This window comes from Triturus cristatus, chromosome 2_2, assembly GCF_964204655.1.
Source record: "Triturus cristatus chromosome 2_2, aTriCri1.1, whole genome shotgun sequence".
Classification (NCBI taxonomy): domain Eukaryota; kingdom Metazoa; phylum Chordata; class Amphibia; order Caudata; family Salamandridae; genus Triturus; species Triturus cristatus.
Window position 1 is genome coordinate 991,468,652 of NC_140582.1, and position 27,444 is coordinate 991,496,095.

General features: G+C 45.3%; 1 protein-coding gene and 1 pseudogene across 3 annotated transcripts in view; one reads left to right on the plus strand and one right to left on the minus strand.

Moving 5' to 3' along the window:
* The window catches only part of SLC2A9 (solute carrier family 2 member 9), a 2,222,556-nt gene that overhangs the window by 469,244 nt on the left and 1,725,868 nt on the right, over positions 1–27,444 (plus strand). The window lies entirely within an intron of this gene.
* On the minus strand, positions 17,203–18,644 carry LOC146863042 (nucleoporin NUP35 pseudogene; annotated as a pseudogene).

Genomic DNA, 27,444 nt, shown 5'->3' on the forward strand with positions numbered 1-27,444 from the left:
GACGGAACCTGAGGGCCGCGACTCGAGTCGGCCATTTTGAATGGAATAAAGCGCATTAGAAAACCTCTTATACCACGGATTCTGCCTCTTGTTATTTTGAGCTATTTACTTTAATTTAAGATTCCGCATGAAATTCAGTCCGGTAATATTTATTTTATTTACCACAGATGTGCGGCTGGGTAGGTGACGGCTGAGGGGTGAACCAGAGCCAAACTCCTCTATAGCTGCATAGGACAGCTCCACAGAGCATCGGCCAGGGTTGCTCGGGCACCGTGGTAAGTACAGACAGTTTTGGTTTCCGCCCAAGGGGCATCCTCATAGATCCATCGAAATTACCGGTCACAGTGTTATTGGGAAGCGCAGTCCGCCTCATTCTCCAGCTTGCCCCCAGGTCAAGAGTGGCGAGAGGAGAGGTGGAAGGGAACAGTTTCAAAGTCTGTAGATCTTCCTCATTCCCAGTGGCAGAAGTGAGTATTAGGCATTTGTGTATGATCCCAGTGGTAGGGGGACCATGGGCACCTCAGGGGCCAATAGTGATGCTGCTCCCGGAAAATGGTAGGCCGCCATTAAAGCCTCACCTCATGTCCGTGCCTGGATTAGCGGGGGCGTAGAAGCAAGCCCCAAAGTCTGCGGTACTTCCCCGTCCTTGCGGCAAGGTGTGCATACTAAACACGTGCGTAGGATCCAAATAGTGCGAGTCCCCTGGGCGGCTCAGGGCTCAACCGCAATGTCGGCTGTGCAAAAAGAGGTGGGCCGCTGTAAAATCTCCCTCCTGTCCGCGAGGTTCCAGTGCCACAGAATATTCAGGGCTGTAGGGAGAGGCCATCAATGACGGCGCAGGAGGTAGCACCCTGATCAGTATTCAAAGTGGGGCCTCCACTGATATGGAGGGGTGATTGTCACGCTGTTGAGTGGCACACAGCAAGAGGCAGTGTCCGCTGATCCCTCAGCCGAGGGCCGGATCCCCAGAAAGGGTTCAGCAGCGGGAAGGCCGCAGGTCTAACTTGCGGACCCCTCTCCCTCTGGCCATATTTGCATCTCACCGATAGTACAGGCAGGCAGTTTCTTCGTCGAGGCAGTCTTCTCACCCAGGGGGGCCATCCGACAGGACTGCACTTTGGGGGGGGGGCGCTACTGGGTGTTCAAGCGGAAGACTAGCGGCATCCCAGCTCCCTGCCTCCGAGTGCAGTCTCGTAGTCCTCTGGGCACCATCTTAGCTCACTCTTGTACGGGGACTCTGCGGCTCACATCTCTATATATATGTTCAGTGTGATCCGCCAGCATTCCAATTGCGGGATTGCTGATTCCGGTGGGATTTGAGTCAATAAGATGTCCACCAGGTGCTTACGCTCTGGTCGCTTAATCACGCCCTCAGGGTCCCTCACAGAATCGTAAGGTTCTCTTCCTGGCTTATCAGGGGTTACCTCTAGCCACTCCAGTTCTCCAACAGTGATAAAGACCATCAGGCGGAAGAAGCCCAAAGCTTGCCTGTCCCACCTGAAATCTCATCTCTTCGTGTTGTCCATGTTCACGAAGGGGTTGAGGAATTCAACTCTAAGGAATAAGGAATCAGGAATGGCCCCAGGTGTTGTTGATGTGGACATAGTAAGCATATTTACTGTTCTCCCCGAGTCGACAGTCTCGCACCACCTCAAGTTCTCCAAATTGAATTCTCCTTTACCAATCCCTCTAATTCAGGCCAATGATGATTGTATTTTAACATCAGAAGCTGGAACAACCAGAACTGAAATGGAAGTGGATGAATGTGTTTTATCTACAGAAGTCACAAAGACCGAAATTGATATGGACTTGGACAATGACAGGGTTAAGCATGAGGCAATTGTTGCTGTTGATGTAAACACGTCAACCAATTCTGTGGTTATAATAGAATATAAGATCTTGTCTGTTATAAACTAGCCCCTTGAAAATCATAGAGCTAAAACCAGGTCCCTTGCCACTTAAAATGAGCCCACGAGCGAGCCAGATTAGGATGTATTTAATGCATTAGAGAGGATTCTCTCATCAATTTTAACTTTGCTTGAGAAATCCACTGCCCATTCTGATCATGTGCTGGGTGTTCTATCTCTGATTTTATAGGAGGTGCAGCAGCTTAATTCTGCTAATTCTTATCTAGGAAAAGCAGGAAAATGTAATGATGTGAAATTTCAGTCGAGTCAGACTAGTACAAAGGGGATTGACATAGGGACCCAGGTGGGGAATTGGGTAGGTCTGGGGGCTACTTCCTCACTGCAGCCCAGAGAGAGCCATATGCTTGTTAATTTGTCTTGCAGCAATCCAGAAGGTCATGATTTGGGGGATCATCTGCACGTCATCATAGAGGAAAATACAAATGCATTAGTATCTAACAATATCCCGCCGGTTTACTCTATTTTTGAAAAGGGTAACACCAGGATGTTGTGTGTTTCAGTTGTTAAACAACCCATGGTTGAGCTAGAGGTTGTTCCCCCTGGGGAGGGTGCCCCTCAGGCAGAAGATAATAGCCCAAATAAACAGAGGGAGAAGAAGAGGAGGACCCGGCGTGTAATAAAACTTAAGCCCAAAAACTATGGTTTCCAACACTATTTGAGGAGCCTGTAGATTCCTTCTTGCAGCAGAAAGGTAGAGAGTCCACGCCTGTCGGGTCCCAGGTTGGTCACAATCCTGGGTACCCAGAGGTACATCCTCTCCCTTCACCTAGTATTATGAAGGATGAACTTGTAGGGAGGTGTTTAGGGCCAGAAGAAAGGCACAAGGTTTTGAGGTTTTATGGGACACAATGGGGGGTGGGGGGGGGTTGGGCACTAAATGGGAGAATCATAAAATACCACCTATTTTTATGAAAGATGAACTTGTAGGGAGGGGTTTAGAACCAGGAGAAGGGCACAAGGTGTTGGGGGTAATGGGACAAACTGGGGGGGGGGGGGTGGGGGGGATTCTGTTCTAAACGGGAGAATCATAAAATATTGACAAATCAGGATTCCGTGCTTCATAAAATAAAGATAAACCCAGACTTACAGAATAAAGTGGTAAAAACAAACGATGCTCTGTAAGAGGTAAGACAGGAAGGGGATCGCTCCCACTCAAACCCCACTAGTGGGGTTACTCTCCCAGTGCGGTTAGATCCCAACCATGGGAGGCTTTATATGGGAGGACCTGCCTTTACTTCCCCTATAGGACACATGCCAGAGCCAGTGTCTGAATCAAGGCTGAGTTATAGGGTACAAGGGCCAGTAGTGAACAACTCGGTCTTTGCGTCACTATTTGACAGAGAACTGGGCCCCCTTAATAGAAGTTTCCTTTTGCAGCTATTATGTGAAATCGAAGATTTGAGATTGGTAATAAGTAAACATATTGAGAGGATATTTTTACTTACCAGAGTAACTTTCAGCACTGGAATAATTGCAATTTTAGTATTGGCTAATGTAGATCTTTTTAGAAAAAATGGGATTTATGTTTTTCTATTCAAGAAGCCAGTTTTTGTCCCATGTGAGTCCCACTGGGAGGATTTCCAGGACTTTGGTGGAGTGTTATCCAACACCAAGGGGGCTGTAAGTCTGAAAGAAATTAAAATCTCGGTTGGTAGTACTTCAGGGAAAAGAGTGATTAACATGGTGGGACCTGTGGTTCAAAGTACCATGGACCATGGAGGAGGGGAGGAGGTGGACCAGTGGTGTTGGGTAGCTGGCTCATTGAATGCTTACAAAGAAGGGGGAAAAAATCCCTATGTTGCGGAGGTAGCCCTAAAAAAAATGTTTTGTCCTGGAACATGGCTGGGCTAGGAAACCCCAGCTCTAAGCTAGAAGCCCTAATGCAACATGATCCAATGATAATCTGTCTACAGGAATCATGATGCTGCGCAGATTTAATTTTGAGAATTTCTTCTTAGAAAAACACCCAGTCAAGGGTCAACACAGCTGTGGTTTAGCTATTTTACTTAGTTGCAGGATAAATTGGAATTCCCTGGTTTTCACCCATCCGTCTAATCTCTGCATGGTCATGAAACTTAAGCTGGCTAATGGGAGGTTTGCTCAGCACCCGTCCCTGTTACTGGTAAATGCATATCTTCCTCCTGGGAGGGTGTCTGATTCTTTGGATGAATCGATTTTAACTTTTATCCATAAAATTAGTATTTCAGAAGAATGCACAGTGATATTGGTGGTGGGAGATTTTAATGCAAACATCTCTAACTGTTCCTCCCTGGTTTACCGTAACCAGGAACTGGAGGATGTATGGACCATCCCTGTTGCCCGACAAAATTAGGTAAGCGAGGATTGAATTTTTAGCACTGTTTGAGAATGAATGATCTTGTTATTTTAAATTGGAGATTCCCAGAGGATTCCCCAGCCTCCCTTACTTTCCATGCCTCTCGGGGGCAGTCACTTATTGATTAAATGGTTGTGTCTTACCCGCTTTTTGGTGCCTGCACCCAATTTACGGTATTGGGGACAAACTTGAGTCAGTGGAAATCAGCTTGGAGCTCAAGTCTTTGGAGCCCTGAAATTCTAAACACGATAGTATTACGTATAAGGAAAAATTAGGGCACACTTTTTGGTCGAATAAAAGCATTATGTGCCTAGGGAGGCTGGTTGAAAATGTGAGCTGTGGTTTTATACATGAAAATCCCATTTCCTGGTTTGAAAAAAACCTTCTCTTATTTAGATTCTGCGGAAGGAAAAATCGGGCAAGAGTAACTAAGCAACCTGCAGTTAGTTCGGGGGCGGTAAAAAGTTAAATCATGAGATAAATGCCCTAATATTATGAAAGATGAACTTGTAGGGAGGGGTTTAGAACCAGGAGAAGGGCACAAGGTGTTGAGGGTAATGGGACAAACTGGGGGGGGGGGAGAATTCTGCTCTAAACGGGAGAATCATAAAATATTGACAAATCAGGATTCCGTGCTTCATAAAATAAAGATAAACCCAGACTTACAGAATAAAGTGGTAAAAACAAACGATGCTCTGTAAGAGGTAGGACAGGTAGGGGATAGCTCCCACTCAAACCCCACTAGTGGGGTTACTCTCCCAGTGCGGTTAGATCCCAACCATGGGAGGCTTTATATGGGAGGGCCTGCCTTTTCTTCCCCTATAGGACACATGCCAGAGCCAGTGTCTGAATCAAGGCTGAGTTATAGGGTACGTGTTGTACAAGGGCCAGTAGTGAACACCTCGGTCTTTGCGTCACTATTTGACAGAGAACTGGGCCCCCTTAATAGAAGTTTCCTTTTGCAGCTATTATGTGAAATCGAAGATTTGAGATTGGTAATAAGTAAACATATTGAGAGGATATTTTTACTTACCAGAGTAACTTTCAGTTCTGGAATAATTGCAATTTTAGTATTGGCTAATGTAGATCTTTTTAGAAAAAATGGGATTTATGTTTTTCCATTCAAGAAGCCAGTTTTTGTCCCATGTGAGTCCCACTGGAAGGATTTCCTGGACTTTGGTGGAGTGTTATCCAACACTAAGGGGGCTGTAAGTCTGAAAGAAATTAAAATCTCGGTTGGTAGTACTTCAGGGAAAAGAGTGATTAACATGGTGGGACCTGTGGTTCAAAGTACCACAGACCATGGAGGAGGGGAGGAGGTGGACCAGTGGAGTTGGGTAGCTGGCTCATTGAATGCTTACAAAGAAGGGGAAAAAATCCCTATGTTGCGGAGGTAGCCCTAAAAAAAATGTTTTGTCCTGGAACATGGCTGGGCTAGGAAACCCCAGCTCTAAGCTAGAAGCCCTAATGCAACATGATCCAATGATAATCTGTCTACAGGAAACATGATGCTGCGCAGATTTAATTTTGAGAATTTCTTCTTAGAAAAACACCCAGTAAAGGGTCAACACAGCTGTGGTTTAGCTATTTTACTTACTTGCAGGATAAATTGGAATTCCCTGGTTTTCACCCATCCGTCTAATCTCTGCATGGTCATGAAACTTAAGCTGGCTAATGGGAGGTTTGGTCAGCACCCGTCCCTGTTACTGGTAAATGTATATCTTCCTCCTGGGAGGGTGTCTGATTCTTTGGATGAATCGATTTTAACTTTTATCCATAAAATTAGTATTTCAGAAGAATGCACAGTGATATTGGTGGTGGGAGATTTTAACGCAAACATCTCTAACTGTTCCTCCCTGGTTTACCGTAACCAGGAACTGGAGGATGTATGGACCATCTCTGTTGCCCGACAAAATTAGGTCAGATAAGCGAGGATTTAATTTTTTGCACTGTTTGAGAATGAATGATCTTGTTATTTTAAATTGGAGATTCCCAGAGGATTCCCCAGCCTCCCTTACTTTCCATGCCTCTCGGGGGCAGTCACATATTGATTATATGGTTGTGTCTTACCCGCTTTTTGGTGCCTGCACCCAATTTAGGGTATTGGGGACAAACTTGAGTCAGTGGAAATCAGCTTGGAGCTCAAGTCTTTGGAGCCCTGAAATTCTAGACACGATAGTATTACGTATAAGGAAAAATTAGGGCACACTTTTTGGTCGAAAAAAAGCATTATGTGCCTAGGGAGACTGGTTGAAAATGTGAGCTGTGGTTTTATACAGGAAAATCCCATTTCCTGGTTTGAAAAAAACCTTCTCTTATTTAGATCCTGCGGAAGGAAAAATTGGGCAAGCGTAACTAAGCAAGCTGCAGTTAGTTCGGGGGTGGTAAAAAGTCATGAGATAAATGCCCTAGTAAGGGAACAATTTAAGCAATCTTCTTTGATTAGGCAAAGGGAAATTAGTAGATTAATCTGATAAGAACCAGAATCCAGGCATCCATATGCAGAATGGTGGAGGACTCAAACTGGATTAAATTAAGAGAGGTCACTCGGTCTGGTGACCTGCACAAATACTTGGCCCAAATAGCTAAATATTGTGACAGTATAGTTAATGCAAAAGCCATTTTATATCTGAAGCAGAACGACCCAATAAATCTCAAAGTTATATGCTCAAAATATAATGGCCAGGTCCAAGTTAGAGGTATTTAACAAGATCCACGTGGGGAGTGACTACTGTTCCCCTTCTTGTAAAGAAATAGAGAGCTTTATTAAAGGGGCAAGGTATTCAGGTGCGATGGGCCCTGATGATTTTCCAATAGCTGTAATCAAACAAGATAGCTCCACATGGGCTCAATTCCTTTGTCCAGTATTTTCTTATTGTTATACATATGGGATCATCCCATCTTCTTGGACAGGAAGTATTGTGGTTCAATTATATAAAAAGGGTCCCAGAACGTCCCCTGCCAGCTTTAGGCAAATCGTACTGTTAGATGCGACCAGAAAATTGTTTGCTAAAAGCATCCTTCCCCATAATTTTGTCCCGGCAGAGCAAGCAGGGTTTCTTAAGCATAGCGGCACATTAGATAATATTACCCCCTTGCAAACCCTGATTGAAAAATACCCAATGGGTAAGGGAAGGCCCCTGTATACTGCCTTTATAGATATCTCCACAGCTTTCGACCGGGTAGACCGATGGTCGCTGTGGAGGAAATTGGATGCAATGGGATCCCTATGCATTTGCTGAGACTGATTATTGCATTGCACTCCTTAACTTGGACTCAGGTTTTGATGGAGGGTAAACAGGGCCTCTCAAATAAAGTAGAGACTCATAATGGGTTGAAGCAAGGGTGCCAGTTAGCCCCTCCTCTCTTGTCTCTTTACATCAATGACTTGCCGAGTAGGGTGGGGATGTGTAAAGGGGACCCCACCAAATTTAGGAACAATGAAACTGAGTTGTCTGTTTTATGGGGATGACACCATCCTGATGGATCTAACTCTGATAGAACCTCAAAGGTGCCTTAATGAGTTGGCACGCTATGCTGATGATCGTTTTTCAAAAATAAATATAGCAAAAGTAAAATTATGATTTTTAGATATCAGGGGTGTAGAGTCAGGAAAAATATGCACTGGTTCCTGCGAAAATGCAAAATTGTTGCTGTGAAATTGTACCCATACCTGGGAAGAATTTTTACAAGCAGATGTTCGAGCAGTGATCATATCGACCAATGCCGATGTAAGGCAATATCTCAGGCATGCGCAATTGGTAGATTCTACAAATGTTGCAGACACAGACACTTTGCACATGTTTTTATCAGTATATAACGTTAAAACTCCACCAGTATTGAGTTATGCTTGTGAACTAGTGGATGAACAGCAGAGGGTTTATTTTGAGAAGGTTGAGGGACGTATTTGGCGCCAGTTCTGTAATCTGAATACAGCAGCCCCCATAGCGGCGATCATGCTTGAATTTGGGCTCCTCTCGTCCTATGAGTTCCCAATGACTGCATGTTTGAGATGGGGTAATGCCTTACTGAACAGTGCTGAAAACCCTTTACGGGCAGCTCTAAGGGAGGAAATATTTGCAGGCTTGAAGGGGAAAAGCGCTGTTTTTAGGAATCACGTGAAAGCTGCACTTTTATTTGACATTGGGCATAGTAGCATAGGCGCCTAACCAAAACAATCTTTGAAAATGCTCATTAAAAAGACCATTTATCAAGTCAGTCATAAAAGAGATACTGCCATGTGCTTGGGTCATTATGGCAATGATATAAAAGCTGGGAGTAGTATTTAGAAACAACCTCAACCGTATGTTGTATGGAATCTCCCTCATGGAGTGCGCAGAACTATCCTGTTGTTCAGGATGAATCAGCTGCTCCTACAAATTATACCAGGAGCATGGGAGGGATTAGCCAGGCAAGACAGACATTGCCATTTATGTGGAAGCTGGGTACAGGATTTAAATCATGTCATATTTGTCTGTCCAACCATTACAACGTTGTTTGCTGAGGCCGTTGTATTTAAAATATAACATCTCCACAGCCGAGGAGGCACAACATTTTTTTTGCACCCCCTGAACAAGTGTGTTTTAAAATTGTTATCTTTTTAAAATAATTTTTAAATATATTTTAGAAAAGAACTGATGTGAAGAAGTAGGTTGTGGTATGCTGAAGAGGGTCCTCGGTGGACAATATTCGCTGCATACTATAATTTAAATTGCAGGGTCCTCGTATTATATATTTGCTGATGTCATAGTACAATTTGGATTACACCTCACCAGTTAGTTGGCTCTATAAAGGATGAAAGGTTTGATGGAATTGGTATAGCACTTACGCACTTGCACTTTTGATACCATGTATGCTGCTACGTAGACTGCAATGAATATTGAATGCATTTTGTATCTCTTAGGCTACTGTTTGTATTTTACCCCTGAGGTCTGTCTGAGCTCGATTTACTATTAATTCTTAAAGAAATTGAAGCATGATGTTTTCGCATTTGCACTATCAATTATCTTGTGCTCATTTATGTATTTAGTATGTACATGAAAACTGTAACCGTTAGGTCTCTGTACATACCTTGTACTTATAAAGATATAGAGTTTTATGTTGCTGTAAAATGAAGGTAAAGTTTTTAGAGTATTTAGGGGACAGTTTGACCCAAACTGTTTTATAAGTATTCGATCACAACGGGGAAACAGGTCTAATATCTGCGTACTTGCATATTTAGTTGTAGCAAGCTGTTAGTATCTCATATTGCTTGACAAAATTGATGAATGTATGGTTTTATATGTGTTTTAATTTGTTACTGTTATTATAGCTCTGGATTATTTCTTAAATCAGAGCAGTTTTTGTATATTTTTTATGTGGAACTCTTAGGAGCTCTAAATCATAATAAATTGACTTATTAATTGTTGTTATACATATATCTTAATGTAAAAGTTGCTAATTTAATGCAATTCAAAAACAAATACAGTAAGCATTATAATAACTGTTTAACCTCAAGATACACAGCATCAAACTATTTTAAAATTAAAAAAATACAAAATAAATTGCACAACTAACACATCTAGTTAACAAAAATATCAGAAATAATGACTTAATACAATGATCTAAATTAAAAACTCAGCTAATAACTATATACTTACCTTTGACATTTATGTCCACAATATTTTAAACATTACAATATTCCTGCAACAATATTTTTGTATCACAATTTTTCTGTAGATTTGCTGTTAAGAACCCCATAGACAATACAGAATGACAAGACTAATGCAGGAGGACACTTTTTGGGGTAATCACGAATCAGCAGCTTTCAGTTTTAGGGATACCACAAGATAACTGTTGCCAAATCTCAAAAATGAAATGTAAGTTTCATGGATGAATTACAATTGGGGTATGACATTGCTGCACAGTTTGTCGGATTTTTCGTCAATGCTATAGAAATACTTCCAAATTCCAATTTTTGTGGCAATACTACAGCATTAACTATTTCTGCATAATTAGACCATCTGTGCTTTGCAGCTTCTGACTGATGGGATCATTTTTACCATTACATGTATTGTCACCAATTTCTGTTTTCAATGAAATTGTGCTGCAAAACTTTACCAATTGTTGTAGGTCTATTAGAAACTTTTTTTTATTTATGAGTGGATTATATGGTTATCTTCTGGAAAATTAATGTGTTTACCACCCATTACATTTGTCTCTCGAAATTATTTTTGAGGCATTTTCTGTTGTTTGACTCAACAGTTTTGGCGATTGCTCATGTATGGCCTTCAAAGCTGCATCAAGTTGATTTAGATTTGCAGTAGGACCAGTGCCGGCTGGTGGATTTTCAAAGTGGTGGGGTGAAATGTTTTGTACCCGAGTAGACAGCGCGAGCGAGCGTAGCGAGCAAGCCCAAAGTACAAAAGGAGGGTGCGGGGGGATGCTGTCCCGCAAGAAAATTTTGAAACACAATAGATTTAACTGGTGGCTTTTACGCCACATATTTTTTAAAAGAATGGATCCAAATATAGCATTTTTTTAAAGCACATGTGTGAGGAAACATAGTTTTAGTGACATAAAATATTTGCATAAGATAACACAATTTACACTGGAAAGCATTGATTTATCCAGGTGTTCTTGTTTCAATTTGCATAAATCAGTCAGTAAATGGGCATCTCTTCGTCTTTCCTAATGTTAAGGCTTTGTTCTTCTCTTTAAGTGCATGTTTCTGCAGTTTTTATACATAGCATGCAGCTGACCTGAAGGCAGAGCACTTTACATGAGCACCGTTTACATCAAATAAGGTCACACTCACACACATTATTTGTAGGTATGGGGTGATTAAGTGATTTGCCCAGAATCACAGTATTTTGAGCCGACACCAAGACCCAGACCTAGTTCCCTAGACAGCAGCTCTGACCATAAAGCCAGATCCTGGGTGGAGGAATGCAGACAGGCAGAAGCCACATGAAAGCAGCGGGTGTTTTTATACCTATAATACACTTGCACACACTGTGTCCCCCGATATCAGCACCCAGTGCCCTGGCACTGGTCGCAGTTGGTTGCGTGCATGTCTACTCTCTACCTGTGACATTTTTGTGCGGTTCCTTAATTGACCGGCTTGAGGCACCTTCCATCTCTCTGCAGTGTGTCTGTTAACTGCCTGCTCTGTAGCTGCTTGTGGTCATGCCAGTGATATGCTACGATGTGCTTGTTGTATCTGCCAGCTGCACAGTTTCTCAGTGCCTGTTACCTGTCTGCTCAGCGGACCGCCTTTATGTTCAGTGCCTGTAGCTGCCTGTTCTGTGTGATCCTTCTGCCTGTGTTGTGCCGGTTATCTGCCTGAGAGAAAGTTGTGAACGTAGGAGCCAGGGAGTGTCTGGTGGCAGTCGAGATGTGGACGATGTTAATGTGGAAAGTGTAGAGGCTCAGAGTGTTAGAGAAGTGGGCCATTTAGAAAGTTTGGGCGTGGGGAACATTGTCCTAATAAAATAGCTCTTTTATAGGGCTTGCCATTGCACTTTCACATTGCTATCAATAAAATGCATTCAAATTAGTAAACTCGGAATACTCATTTTATTTTAGAAAGGATGAAAGGCTGAGCCAGCCTACTTCAGGAGCTGGCTTTAAGGGGGTGGGGGGCGGTGGCGAGCCTGTTACCCTGAAGTTCCACACGGACTCACCAACAAGTGCCTAATTCACAGTGCACTGATTGGGAAACGTGGAGCATTCTTTCCCTTGTTCACATTCCTTTCTTTCTGCCCTTTCTCTCGCCCCTTGATCACTCGCGCCTCTCCTCACCTAAACCAGTATCACGTCCCATTTCCCTTCTCAGGCATTGTTCCTCGCTCCCAGAAATCAACTCTGAGGCCCTTTCAAATCCTCTCACACTTCAGCATCTGTCCGCCCTAGAGCCGGCCATGCTCTTTAGACGCCAGTCATGAATCCACGGCAGCTTTGCCGGAACCCTAAAGAGACATGCTCCTACCACTCGAGAGTACTGCTCTGCTTCCTGAGATGTGTACCTGCCCCCATAGAATAATACCGTGCCCCATGAGACGTGCACTGCCCCCCAGAGAGTCCTCGCTGACTCTACGGCCTCTGTCTCGGCCCCAGAGGTGTTTTGCTCTGCTCCTACCCAAGAGGTCACCAAGCCCTTTAGGGGGCTCTGCACCAGTCACCTTTGTGCTCTATGCTAATCCCCAAGAGCACTCCCTGCCCCCGACCTCCGGACAGTTTTGTCCTACTTCCATGGGGGCTGCCTTTTCCCCAGGGAGATTTGAACCTAATCTAGGAGAGCTTTACTCTTACCCAGGGCGGCTCTGCCCTCCTCCACTATTCAGATGACTGCCCAGAGTTCTGTTTCTACCCCAGGAATGTTGTCACACCTATAAACGTAACAATGAACAGCTGCAAGATGACAGAGGTGGATCATGCCCTCCTCACAGTGGTTCTGTTGCTAGCCTGGAACTTTTTACAGGTTCCGGGGTTGGGTGACTTTGGTGTGCCGATATCCTTGATTGTTCTTAAATTGAGTTGGTATTATATCATGTTGCAGTTTCAGATAAACATCACAGTTGGTTGACTGACGTGGCGTTGCCACCCCCTTTGGTGGAAACCTTGGGAATATTGTTGTTGGGTTTGATGTACCCTTATGTCGTAGCACTGTCTCATTGTGCAAATATTGGGTGGGTACTTTGTTTTTTGGTTGCAGATTGGTTTATGCCTTACTTTTATTGCAGTAGGGCTGGGTGGTGGGTGGGGGGTGTGAGTATGTTACATTGTTTTCATTATTGATTGTCGTTATTGTCACTTTTCGCTTAGGTCCATTGCTTTATTATTGATTCAAAACACATTTGAATCCTTCAGGTTTACAAATGGCTCAGCCAGGTTTGATTAAGGGTCCCTCCACTTTGTCCATGCTGTCTTGGAATGTTCGTGGCTTAAATAACAACCTTAAAAGGAGGCAGGTGGTGCATTATTTGCTTAGACATAATATAGATGTTGCCTTCCTACAAGAAACGCATTTACCGGTTTCGGACACTGCTCGTTTTGCTTCCAGCTGGGGGGCACACAGGTACTTTGCTAATTTTAGCAACTATGCAAGAGGAACCGCAATTCTCATACACAAGAGGATCCCCTTCACTTGTCAGCTAGTTGTTAATGATAGGGAGGGCAGGTATACTATTGTCAGGGGGTCCATGATGGGACATAAGATCACATTGCTATGTGTTTATGCGCCTAATACTGATTCCCCAGAATTTTTCCATGGACTGCATGCGCAACTCTCCAAATTGGAACCTAGTCTGATTATCATGGGGGGGGATCTCAATCTTCTACTTAACCCTGATTTGGAGAGTACCGCAGCAGCACCAGATATGAAGCCAAGAGCGCGACGTGCAATGTTAGAGATATGTGACCAATTCTCTCTGATTGCCATCTGGCGTAGGCGTAACCCCACTTTCACTAAATTCACACATTATTCAGGTCAACACAACATATGGACCAGGAAAATAGATCCCAGTAGACCACACACATGCCGGAAATGCGGCACTCCACACGCTGACTTTGCCCACCTCTCATGGGCCTGCTCCAGCATACGTCTCTACTGGACACTAGTGCATTTGACGCTAGGTGAAATCTTCGGTCTTACCATTGTTCCTACTCCTGAGGTGGCACTTCTGGGTTACACAGTGAATTTTCCTAAAGCAGTCCGGAAATTGGCATCACTTAGTTTATTGCTGGCAAAACGAGAAATTGCACTACGCTGGGTTGGTAACACAGCTTAGCCCACTGTAGCACAAATAGCGAGATATATCCCAGCCTATTATCAAGCGCAGCTCGTCCCAGAGATATCTGGGGCCCGTATAAAGCTTATATTGCTTCCCTGGACAATTCTAACACACCTCAGGCCTGCTCGGGTATAGTAGCTACGGGGGTGAGATAGAGCAATTACATCATGCGTGAATTAGTCGTACTGGAAATTTCCCGATACCATAGATAGTATCACTTTCGAACGCACGCCACCTTCATATTGTTTGGGTACTCTGGGTTTATACCCCCACTAGATCCCCTGAAGCAGATTGTTGCATGGATGGACATGGAGGGACTTATTAGGATTATGCTTCCTTTTTTTCCAGCTGGTTTCACGTATATATTGCTTCATTATAACGACAAAGTTGGACTGGTTTTGTTTTCAATGCAATATTAATGTGATATCTGCATGTTGAAAAAATTTGCGATTTGTAGAGCTCAATAATGACTATGTTGGATATGTACAATTGGATAATCAATAAAATAAAGTTATTAAAAAAATGGTCTTTCAGCACTAACTGAGATTTATAATAAATAGGGAAAACTACTTCTAAGTGTATTTCTACACTGTTCCCCAGGAAAGACTGTGAAAATAGACTTTTATTTAAATTAAGTATTCTAATAGTAAAATTACACTTGCCAACACATTAACTAAGCTTTGTGGTCTCTGTAATTTGAAGGGTGAATCCTTTGAGCATATTTAATGCAATTGACCAGATTTAGCTAATTTTATATTGTGCTACTTGAAAATATTTTGAGACAATGTAGTATAATATCTATGACTGTAGCATTAAATCTACTCATTTTGCCACCAGCTAACAAAGTACATGCTTTTATTGCTCATTTCATAGACTTGGATTTAAAAAGATGCACATGGAATTATTACTTGGCAAATCCCTGCAAAGGCATACTTTCAGTCTATGCATAATAACAGATTGGGCTGTAACACAGTGCTGTCTAAAATTGATAATTGCAAAAACCAAAGGAAGGCATGGCTTGGCAGTTCGGGCTGGACTGTTCCCATGAGGCACAGGGTCAGACTGATTTGCATATGGCCATGTCTGAACTGGGGTGGCAGAGTGGGCTAAAGAACGGTGATGGATTAAACCCAGATCAGTTGACTGGGGGTGAGTGCTTGCAATGTTCAACACTCCGTCCATCATTTCCTTTGGTTTTTGCTAAAATTGATAATACACATTGGTGCGATTAGATCTGTGTCTTTAAGGGTTATGTATTTGCCATGGGAACTGTTGAATTAGGGTTAGAATTAGTATCATGTCTGAGATATTATTGTATCTTTTTGAAATCATCTTTGTTGAGTGTTTGTAAACATATGTAATTTAATATAAAGAACACATCAGTTTTCAGTGCAGTAGTCTGCATTGGTTCACACAAGGCCTTAATGTACAAGTGTATTGAACAAAGTGTTAGAGAGTAGATTGTCATTGTTTACTAAAACAGATAAATACGTAAGAACTAACACACAATAGCATATTGAAGAATATAATAGCCTGCAGTACTTCAACGGAATTTCTGTAACATGTAAAGATGGTAACAAACAGTAGAAACCAGCTGTCAGGCACAATTGCAAAACAAGGGTGTAAGAATACAATGTCGCCCACCCCATATGGAGAGAACCACCTGTTTTTGATAATGCCGGAACACCTAGGTAGGTTATTGGTTATTAGTGTATGTACAGGCCTATGGCTGAGGAAGTAGAAAACTAAAATCAAAAAGAGGGGCTATCTCAATCAGAGGTATGCAGATGTTGCAACAATTATGCACAGTGATAAAAAAAGGCAGTAATCGTAAATGGGCAATTTCGAGAACCACAGTCTCAAACCGAGAATGCTGCCTGCTTTACATTGGCTCAAGGAAGTTTAGTATCATCACTAGTTTTAATCTTGAGTTTTAGCATGATTTCATCCCATCCTATTGCTATTGTGTGTTATTAAGAACTCTGGCTTTCTCTCTGTGGAGGGCCAGACTTTCTGCCTCTGCCCAATGCAGGAAGGAAGTGAACCATTGTTTAATCATAGGGGGTCTAGCAGATTTCCAAGGTAGAGGCAATTATTCTCTTGGAAAGAAGTAGATCTAAACAAAAACATTCCACTTTATTATGTTTAGTGCACTTAAAAAGACTAATGAGGAGAAAGCACTTGGGAGATATATGTTATTGTGACCAGAAATAGCAGACAGAGCGGCATATGTATAAAGAAGTGGCGGAGTGAGGCGTTAGCCGTCAGGCTTAACGCCTCACTCCGCCACTTCAAAAACGCAAGGGTGCACCATATTTACAAGAATATCGTGCAGCCTTGCATTTCCCCCTGCGCTGGTGCTACACGTAGCTGCCTTGCGCCAACGCAGGCACCCGGGTGTCTAAATACAGGGGAGGATCATTTATTTGTAGGAAGATGTCCCTTCATGCACATAAACAATCTTTAAATGCTGTTTTTTCACCTCTATGTGTGCTGCTTAATGCAGCACACATGGAAGTTACAAAATATCATTTTTTTTAAAGATTGTTTATGTTCAAGAAGGGACACCTTCCTACACATAAACACTCTGAGACGTTTTGCTTCTTCCATATGTGCTGCACAAAACAACATAAATGGATATCCTTCAAACTCGGATTGTGGGATCCTTTGTGTGGGTTTTCTAGGGATGTGTCCCACTCTTCATCGTGGAGGACCCTGCGCAGAACAGTTTCCCAGTCTTCCTCGTGTTTAGCAAAAGAAGAAAAAGTATGTGCTTATAAGCCTTTTCTCGGCCATATTATCAACTATTTTCCTGAGCCAATTGTTTATTAGATCTGTATTAGTTTGTGAAAAGGTGGTGCCCCAGTGACTGTGTAGTGTTCCAATAAGTTTACTGTAGACAAAGAATTGTCCCAAGTGCAGACCTTACTGTTATTATAATGCAGCAAAAGGAAGAATGGTACCATCCTGAAATTAGTCACCAATCAATACCTGTCCTGCATTTTCCCTTGCTTCGATTGCATTACTGGAAAGGTAGCCTCTAAATTCCAGCATAGTTTACAAACTCATTGTTGTACCATACAGAGTTATATGCAACACGTTTATTTGTGAATTTACAATAACATTTTAAAACTATGTAACAATGAGAAGAACAGACAGTGACAAACATTAAGACCATGCTCATTATAGACAATATTCATTTTAAAAGAGCACGTGTTAATCAGGTAAGTTTAGAAGAAGGAAAGCAACCAAATAAGGTTTTCAAACGTTAAAAGGCGCTGCTGTACAAAATCTATTAAACATAATTACTTGTGCCTTAGCCCACAAACATGTCACATTTCGCACAGTGTCCCTTTGCTTGGGCATGTCAATCATTTTAGTCAAACATATATATTGCTCCTTATTAAATAGGTGTAACGGATGCAGTAGAACCAGCATTTTACTTTCACATTGATGACCGACATGTAGTTCTTAAAATAAAGGGGACCTTGACAATCAACATTCTGTTCACTCCCTCCATGTGCACAGCATCCTAAAAGACCGCCAACTGCCATCCCAAGTAGACAGAGAAATAATAGTGCTGCCAGTTGGTTTTATAACTAACCAAAAAGGCTGACAAGTTTATATCAGTGAGGCTCTCCCGCCTTCGAACTGCCATCCACACATGTATTCCATGGCTTTAGAAACAATGCTGTCATCTTTCCTTGGTGTCTGTCGGTCAGCAACAACCTGATATTCACTGGTTGATGCTTTATATGCTGCAGAAAGTGGCCGCATTGTAGTTGTTCTAGGAGTTGTAGCAGGTTGTACAGGCGTGCCAATTGTTTTCACTGGAGGTGTGTAGACTGAGGATGTGGAACAAGTGGAAGACCTGTCACAGCTTTCCATTACACTTTTATCTATGCAAGGCTTGACCCCAACCATTATAGATTCACCAAACACCCTTCCATCTTTGCTTAAGGCTTTCCTGGCCTGCAATTTGGACTGGTACTGAATGTGCATCCAATTTCCTGTGTTAGACATCACATGCTTTAAAATGTTTCCATACTGTGCAAACTGTAGGAGAATGTAGGAAGCAGACGCCTGCGGAAAGCCAAAAATTGTCACCCATGTGTCATCTAGCTGGTCGTCTGAAGTCAGCGCGTCACCTTGACTATAAAAAGGATCAAGCTGAGCAGGCAGCGTCGTCTTTCTAGTTTGCCCAATGGATGCGGGACTGAATCCACTACTGCCTGTACCAGGTGTAGATGGTATTGTGCCGGATAATGGAGTATGCATGAAGGAAAAACTGGGCTGCTTCCGCGAACTCAAAGGTGTTGCTCCAAGTCCTGGACTGGTTATATCATCATAAATACTTCGTACTGGTGGTGCGCCACTTTTATCTTTATGACTAGGAACAACTGGCTGTGGAGGACTGCCCCCTGAAATTAAAGGAGCTCTCATTTCCATCATCCCTAGAGAAGGGCGAGGCTGTGGCGTTACTGGAGTCGGTAAATCTCCCATTAAAAATCCTGGCAGAAATTGGGCACTAACCCCAGGTTTTGGTGAGGTAGGGGAACCAAGCGTCATTGGTTCTGCTCCCAAGGGCTCCACGGTGAAGGCTGACATGGGTTTGCAATATTTAAGCATCTTTTAAAGTAGAGGAAGCAACACATAATAAACAAGATGGGGATTTTTGGGTAGGAATGGGAGGGACTTAAAAGGATGGCTGTGAAAGTAATTTCAGTCCAAGAGTGACCCTCACACTTAATACAGTGTTTGATAATGCCCTGCCTCTTATAGGTTCATTACCACGATCCCAATATGTTAGTAAAATCCTGTCTCAAGGCAATATGTTGCGCTTCTTTCCTGGACCAGTGAACAGAAATCCAGGTTCCCATTCATTATTCTTTTTTTGATTTTTATAAATTTTGGGGTACATGGGCATTTGGGTTCCCTGGGTGGGCACTGGGCACCCACTTTAAAATTATGTCTGTCACTTTCTGGCACCCAGTATGGCTCCTGGCTGGGAAACCAGCAGTGGCCTTGTGGCTCTCCACACAGGTCAAAGGTTCTTCTTAAGTGTGGTTTTCTGGGGGAGTCCTGTGAAACCCCAAAAATATTTTTAAAAAGGAAAATTAAATGAGCAGCAAGAGATGCACTCTTATTACTCACTGCTCGAAGCAAGGAGTGTGCCATAATTCCCTGCAAGGAATTTTTACCTATATATTTGGATGATAGTGATACCCCTAGACGGGTCAGGGGTGCCACTAAGCATTTTGTTGTGTGAATGGCTGCAGGGAGTGCACTATCCCCAGCAACAAGTGTCGCTATGATGATCACGGTACATTTAATTGACTGCTAATTTATCGCCCCCCAGGCCAGAGAGAACATTTTCTAGAAGCTATACGGCATGTGTTGGAAACTAAGGTTAACTTCGAGGAATTTACAGTACTTAGAGACTTGGATTTTCATTTGGAAAACTCTGAAGATAGAGATACCTGTTAACTGATAGACATGATGAGTTGCCTCAGTCTAGTTCAAAAGGTAACCATTTCTTTCCACTTGGCTGATCATACACTAGATGGGATTTTTACAGATAACCCTACCTTAACTTTCTAAGAATCAGTACCGTTGACTTGGTCGGATCATATTGCAGTGATTTTTCTTCTGACTATGGTTGCTAAGGGTGTTAATTACTGGAATACTAGGTTAGTTCAATGCTACCGTCTTTTGCATAAAATCGACTCCGCCGAGTTGAAAACCTCCTCCTCAAAATTCAACAGTCATTTAGAGCAAGATATAGGGGAATATAATGCCTGGCTTATTTCAGCTTTAAATCAGGTAAAAAGGTCCCGAAATATTAATAGATTATCACCCGCACAACCTTGGTTCTCTCCAAATTTAAGGGATTTGACGCAGTCCTGTAGATGCCAAGAGCGTTTTTGGAGACTTAAATAAGACTCACTAGAAAAAGAAAAATACAAAGAAAAAATTGCATAATTAAGGAAAAGTAGGTCGCACACCGCTCGTCACACCAGCAAGTTGCCCCAAAGGACTGTGGGAAATGTAGTGGCGACGGCGGGTACGCCTATGCCACAGAATGTAAATAGAACAGTATGTGTATGCGTTAGCCATCCCTGGACACGTGTTTCGAGGTAGTTGCCTCTCGTCAGCAGGGAGCAGGTCAATGTAAAGGGGTGCCGCGTGGACTGCCAAATGTAATTAAAAGCAGGTCAAGTACCTCTCCTGGCGCGCAGGTGCAGACTCAAGGCTCGTCAGCCCGTTAGCTTAAGGAAGCCGTTTAAATTAAGGAAAAGTAGGTCGCACACCGCTCGTCACACCAGCAAGTTGCCCCAAAGGACTGTGGGAAATGTAGTGGCGACGGCGGGTACGCCTATGCCACAGAATGTAAATAGAACAGTATGTGTATGCGTTAGCCATCCCTGGACACGTGTTTCGAGGTAGTTGCCTCTCGTCAGCAGGGAGCAGGTCAATGTAAAGGGGTGCCGCGTGGACTGCCAAATGTAATTAAAAGCAGGTCAAGTACCTCTCCTGGCGCGCAGGTGCAGACTCAAGGCTCGTCAGCCCGTTAGCTTAAGGAAGCCGTTTAAATTAAGGAAAAGTAGGTCGCACACCGCTCGTCACACCAGCAAGTTGCCCCAAAGGACTGTGGGAAATGTAGTGGCGACGGTGGGTACGCCTATGCCACAGAATGTAAATAGAACAGTATGTGTATGCGTTAGCCATCCCTGGACACGTGTTTCGAGGTAGTTGCCTCTCGTCAGCAGGGAGCAGGTCAATGTAAAGGGGTGCCGCGTGGACTGCCAAATGTAATTAAAAGCAGGTCAAGTACCTCTCCTGGCGCGCAGGTGCAGACTCAAGGCTCGTCAGCCCGTTAGCTTAAGGAAGCCGTTTAAATTAAGGAAAAGTAGGTCGCACACCGCTCGTCACACCAGCAAGTTGCCCCAAAGGACTGTGGGAAATGTAGTGGCGACGGCGGGTACGCCTATGCCACAGAATGTAAATAGAACAGTATGTGTATGCGTTAGCCATCCCTGGACACGTGTTTCGAGGTAGTTGCCTCTCGTCAGCAGGGAGCAGGTCAATGTAAAGGGGTGCCGCGTGGACTGCCAAATGTAATTAAAAGCAGGTCAAGTACCTCTCCTGGCGCGCAGGTGCAGACTCAAGGCTCGTCAGCCCGTTAGCTTAAGGAAGCCGTTTAAATTAAGGAAAAGTAGGTCGCACACCGCTCGTCACACCAGCAAGTTGCCCCAAAGGACTGTGGGAAATGTAGTGGCGACGGCGGGTACGCCTATGCCACAGAATGTAAATAGAACAGTATGTGTATGCGTTAGCCATCCCTGGACACGTGTTTCGAGGTAGTTGCCTCTCGTCAGCAGGGAGCAGGTCAATGTAAAGGGGTGCCGCGTGGACTGCCAAATGTAATTAAAAGCAGGTCAAGTACCTCTCCTGGCGCGCAGGTGCAGACTCAAGGCTCGTCAGCCCGTTAGCTTAAGGAAGCCGTTTAAATTAAGGAAAAGTAGGTCGCACACCGCTCGTCACACCAGCAAGTTGCCCCAAAGGACTGTGGGAAATGTAGTGGCGACGGCGGGTACGCCTATGCCACAGAATGTAAATAGAACAGTATGTGTATGCGTTAGCCATCCCTGGACACGTGTTTCGAGGTAGTTGCCTCTCGTCAGCAGGGAGCAGGTCAATGTAAAGGGGTGCCGCGTGGACTGCCAAATGTAATTAAAAGCAGGTCAAGTACCTCTCCTGGCGCGCAGGTGCAGACTCAAGGCTCGTCAGCCCGTTAGCTTAAGGAAGCCGTTTAAATTAAGGAAAAGTAGGTCGCACACCGCTCGTCACACCAGCAAGTTGCCCCAAAGGACTGTGGGAAATGTAGTGGCGACGGCGGGTACGCCTATGCCACAGAATGTAAATAGAACAGTATGTGTATGCGTTAGCCATCCCTGGACACGTGTTTCGAGGTAGTTGCCTCTCGTCAGCAGGGAGCAGGTCAATGTAAAAGGGTGCCGCGTGGACTGCCAAATGTAATTAAAAGCAGGTCAAGTACCTCTCCTGGCGCGCAGGTGCAGACTCAAGGCTCGTCAGCCCGTTAGCTTAAGGAAGCCGTTTAAATTAAGGAAAAGTAGGTCGCACACCGCTCGTCACACCAGCAAGTTGCCCCAAAGGACTGTGGGAAATGTAGTGGCGACGGCGGGTACGCCTATGCCACAGAATGTAAATAGAACAGTATGTGTATGCGTTAGCCATCCCTGGACACGTGTTTCGAGGTAGTTGCCTCTCGTCAGCAGGGAGCAGGTCAATGTAAAGGGGTGCCGCGTGGACTGCCAAATGTAATTAAAAGCAGGTCAAGTACCTCTCCTGGCGCGCAGGTGCAGACTCAAGGCTCGTCAGCCCGTTAGCTTAAGGAAGCCGTTTAAATTAAGGAAAAGTAGGTCGCACACCGCTCGTCACACCAGCAAGTTGCCCCAAAGGACTGTGGGAAATGTAGTGGCGACGGCGGGTACGCCTATGCCACAGAATGTAAATAGAACAGTATGTGTATGCGTTAGCCATCCCTGGACACGTGTTTCGAGGTAGTTGCCTCTCGTCAGCAGGGAGCAGGTCAATGTAAAGGGGTGCCGCGTGGACTGCCAAATGTAATTAAAAGCAGGTCAAGTACCTCTCCTGGCGCGCAGGTGCAGACTCAAGGCTCGTCAGCCCGTTAGCTTAAGGAAGCCGTTTAAATTAAGGAAAAGTAGGTCGCACACCGCTCGTCACACCAGCAAGTTGCCCCAAAGGACTGTGGGAAATGTAGTGGCGACGGCGGGTACGCCTATGCCACAGAATGTAAATAGAACAGTATGTGTATGCGTTAGCCATCCCTGGACACGTGTTTCGTGGTAGTTGCCTCTCGTCAGCAGGGAGCAGGTCAATGTAAAGGGGTGCCGCGTGGACTGCCAAATGTAATTAAAAGCAGGTCAAGTACCTCTCCTGGCGCGCAGGTGCAGACTCAAGGCTCGTCAGCCCGTTAGCTTAAGGAAGCCGTTTAAATTAAGGAAAAGTAGGTCGCACACCGCTCGTCACACCAGCAAGTTGCCCCAAAGGACTGTGGGAAATGTAGTGGCGACGGCGGGTACGCCTATGCCACAGAATGTAAATAGAACAGTATGTGTATGCGTTAGCCATCCCTGGACATGTGTTTCGAGGTAGTTGCCTCTCGTCAGCAGGGAGCAGGTCAATGTAAAGGGGTGCCGCGTGGACTGCCAAATGTAATTAAAAGCAGGTCAAGTACCTCTCCTGGCGCGCAGGTGCAGACTCAAGGCTCGTCAGCCCGTTAGCTTAAGGAAGCCGTTTAAATTAAGGAAAAGTAGGTCGCACACCGCTCGTCACACCAGCAAGTTGCCCCAAAGGACTGTGGGAAATGTAGTGGCGACGGCGGGTACGCCTATGCCACAGAATGTAAATAGAACAGTATGTGTATGCGTTAGCCATCCCTGGACACGTGTTTCGAGGTAGTTGCCTCTCGTCAGCAGGGAGCAGGTCAATGTAAAGGGGTGCCGCGTGGACTGCCAAATGTAATTAAAAGCAGGTCAAGTACCTCTCCTGGCGCGCAGGTGCAGACTCAAGGCTCGTCAGCCCGTTAGCTTAAGGAAGCCGTTTAAATTAAGGAAAAGTAGGTCGCACACCGCTCGTCACACCAGCAAGTTGCCCCAAAGGACTGTGGGAAATGTAGTGGCGACGGCGGGTACGCCTATGACACAGAATGTAAATAGAACAGTATGTGTATGCGTGTCCAGGGATGGCTAACGCAACACATACTGTTCTTTATACATCGTGGCATAGGCGTACTCGCCGTCGCCACTACATCTACCACAGTTCCTTGGGGCAACTTGCTGGTGTGACGAGCAGTGTGCGACCAACCTTTGCACAATTTATTACGGCTCCCTTGAGCCAACGGGCTGACGAGCCTTGGATCTGCACCTGCGCGCCATGAGAGGTACTTGACCTGTTTTAATTACATTTTGGCAGTCCACGCGGCACCCCTTTACACTGACCTGCTCCCTGCTGACGAGAGGCAACTACCTCGAAACACGTGTCCAGGGATGGCTAACGCAACACATACTGTTCTTTATACATCGTGGCATAGGCGTACTCGCCGTCACCACTACATCTACCACAGTTCCTTGGGGCAACTTGCTGGTGTGACGAGCAGTGTGCGACCAACCTTTGCACAATTTATTACGGCTCCCTTGAGCCAACGGGCTGACGAGCCTTGGATCTGCACCTGCGCGCCATGAGAGGTACTTGACCTGTTTTAATTACATTTTGGCAGTCCACGCGGCACCCCTTTACACTGACCTGCTCCCTGCTGACGAGAGGCAACTACCTCGAAACACGTGTCCAGGGATGGCTAACGCAACACATACTGTTCTTTATACATCGTGGCATAGGCGTACTCGCCGTCGCCACTACATCTACCACAGTTCCTTGGGGCAACTTGCTGGTGTGACGAGCAGTGTGCGACCAACCTTTGCACAATTTATTACGGCTCCCTTGAGCCAACGGGCTGACGAGCCTTGGATCTGCACCTGCGCGCCATGAGAGGTACTTGACCTGTTTTAATTACATTTTGGCAGTCCACGCGGCACCCCTTTACACTGACCTGCTCCCTGCTGACGAGAGGCAACTACCTCGAAACACGTGTCCAGGGATGGCTAACGCAACACATACTGTTCTTTATACATCGTGGCATAGGCGTACTCGCCGTCGCCACTACATCTACCACAGTTCCTTGGGGCAACTTGCTGGTGTGACGAGCAGTGTGCGACCAACCTTTGCACAATTTATTACGGCTCCCTTGAGCCAACGGGCTGACGAGCCTTGGATCTGCACCTGCGCGCCATGAGAGGTACTTGACCTGTTTTAATTACATTTTGGCAGTCCACGCGGCACCCCTTTACACTGACCTGCTCCCTGCTGACGAGAGGCAACTACCTCGAAACACGTGTCCAGGGATGGCTAACGCAACACATACTGTTCTTTATACATCGTGGCATAGGCGTACTCGCCGTCGCCACTACATCTACCACAGTTCCTTGGGGCAACTTGCTGGTGTGACGAGCAGTGTGCGACCAACCTTTGCACAATTTATTACGGCTCCCTTGAGCCAACGGGCTGACGAGCCTTGGATCTGCACCTGCGCGCCATGAGAGGTACTTGACCTGTTTTAATTACATTTTGGCAGTCCACGCGGCACCCCTTTACACTGACCTGCTCCCTGCTGACGAGAGGCAACTACCTCGAAACACGTGTCCAGGGATGGCTAACGCAACACATACTGTTCTTTATACATCGTGGCATAGGCGTACTCGCCGTCGCCACTACATCTACCACAGTTCCTTGGGGCAACTTGCTGGTGTGACGAGCAGTGTGCGACCAACCTTTGCACAATTTATTACGGCTCCCTTGAGCCAACGGGCTGACGAGCCTTGGATCTGCACCTGCGCGCCATGAGAGGTACTTGACCTGTTTTAATTACATTTTGGCAGTCCACGCGGCACCCCTTTACACTGACCTGCTCCCTGCTGACGAGAGGCAACTACCTCGAAACACGTGTCCAGGGATGGCTAACGCAACACATACTGTTCTTTATACATCGTGGCATAGGCGTACTCGCCGTCGCCACTACATCTACCACAGTTCCTTGGGGCAACTTGCTGGTGTGACGAGCAGTGTGCGACCAACCTTTGCACAATTTATTACGGCTCCCTTGAGCCAACGGGCTGACGAGCCTTGGATCTGCACCTGCGCGCCATGAGAGGTACTTGACCTGTTTTAATTACATTTTGGCAGTCCACGCGGCACCCCTTTACACTGACCTGCTCCCTGCTGACGAGAGGCAACTACCTCGAAACACGTGTCCAGGGATGGCTAACGCAACACATACTGTTCTTTATACATCGTGGCATAGGCGTACTCGCCGTCGCCACTACATCTACCACAGTTCCTTGGGGCAACTTGCTGGTGTGACGAGCAGTGTGCGACCAACCTTTGCACAATTTATTACGGCTCCCTTGAGCCAACGGGCTGACGAGCCTTGGATCTGCACCTGCGCGCCATGAGAGGTACTTGACCTGTTTTAATTACATTTTGGCAGTCCACGCGGCACCCCTTTACACTGACCTGCTCCCTGCTGACGAGAGGCAACTACCTCGAAACACGTGTCCAGGGATGGCTAACGCAACACATACTGTTCTTTATACATCGTGGCATAGGCGTACTCGCCGTCGCCACTACATCTACCACAGTTCCTTGGGGCAACTTGCTGGTGTGACGAGCAGTGTGCGACCAACCTTTGCACAATTTATTACGGCTCCCTTGAGCCAACGGGCTGACGAGCCTTGGATCTGCACCTGCGCGCCATGAGAGGTACTTGACCTGTTTTAATTACATTTTGGCAGTCCACGCGGCACCCCTTTACACTGACCTGCTCCCTGCTGACGAGAGGCAACTACCTCGAAACACGTGTCCAGGGATGGCTAACGCAACACATACTGTTCTTTATACATCGTGGCATAGGCGTACTCGCCGTCGCCACTACATCTACCACAGTTCCTTGGGGCAACTTGCTGGTGTGACGAGCAGTGTGCGACCAACCTTTGCACAATTTATTACGGCTCCCTTGAGCCAACGGGCTGACGAGCCTTGGATCTGCACCTGCGCGCCATGAGAGGTACTTGACCTGTTTTAATTACATTTTGGCAGTCCACGCGGCACCCCTTTACACTGACCTGCTCCCTGCTGACGAGAGGCAACTACCTCGAAACACGTGTCCAGGGATGGCTAACGCAACACATACTGTTCTTTATACATCGTGGCATAGGCGTACTCGCCGTCGCCACTACATCTACCACAGTTCCTTGGGGCAACTTGCTGGTGTGACGAGCAGTGTGCGACCAACCTTTGCACAATTTATTACGGCTCCCTTGAGCCAACGGGCTGACGAGCCTTGGATCTGCACCTGCGCGCCATGAGAGGTACTTGACCTGTTTTAATTACATTTTGGCAGTCCACGCGGCACCCCTTTACACTGACCTGCTCCCTGCTGACGAGAGGCAACTACCTCGAAACACGTGTCCAGGGATGGCTAACGCAACACATACTGTTCTTTATACATCGTGGCATAGGCGTACTCGCCGTCGCCACTACATCTACCACAGTTCCTTGGGGCAACTTGCTGGTGTGACGAGCAGTGTGCGACCAACCTTTGCACAAAAAATTGCATAATGCAAGGCTCCGATTATGAAGGAAAAATCAGCTTATTTCTCTCAAAAAAATGCAGCAACAAAAAACTCTTGTAAAGAACTGTACTCTACAATAAAAAAAAATGGCTAACTACTGTGATCAAAAGAAAGTG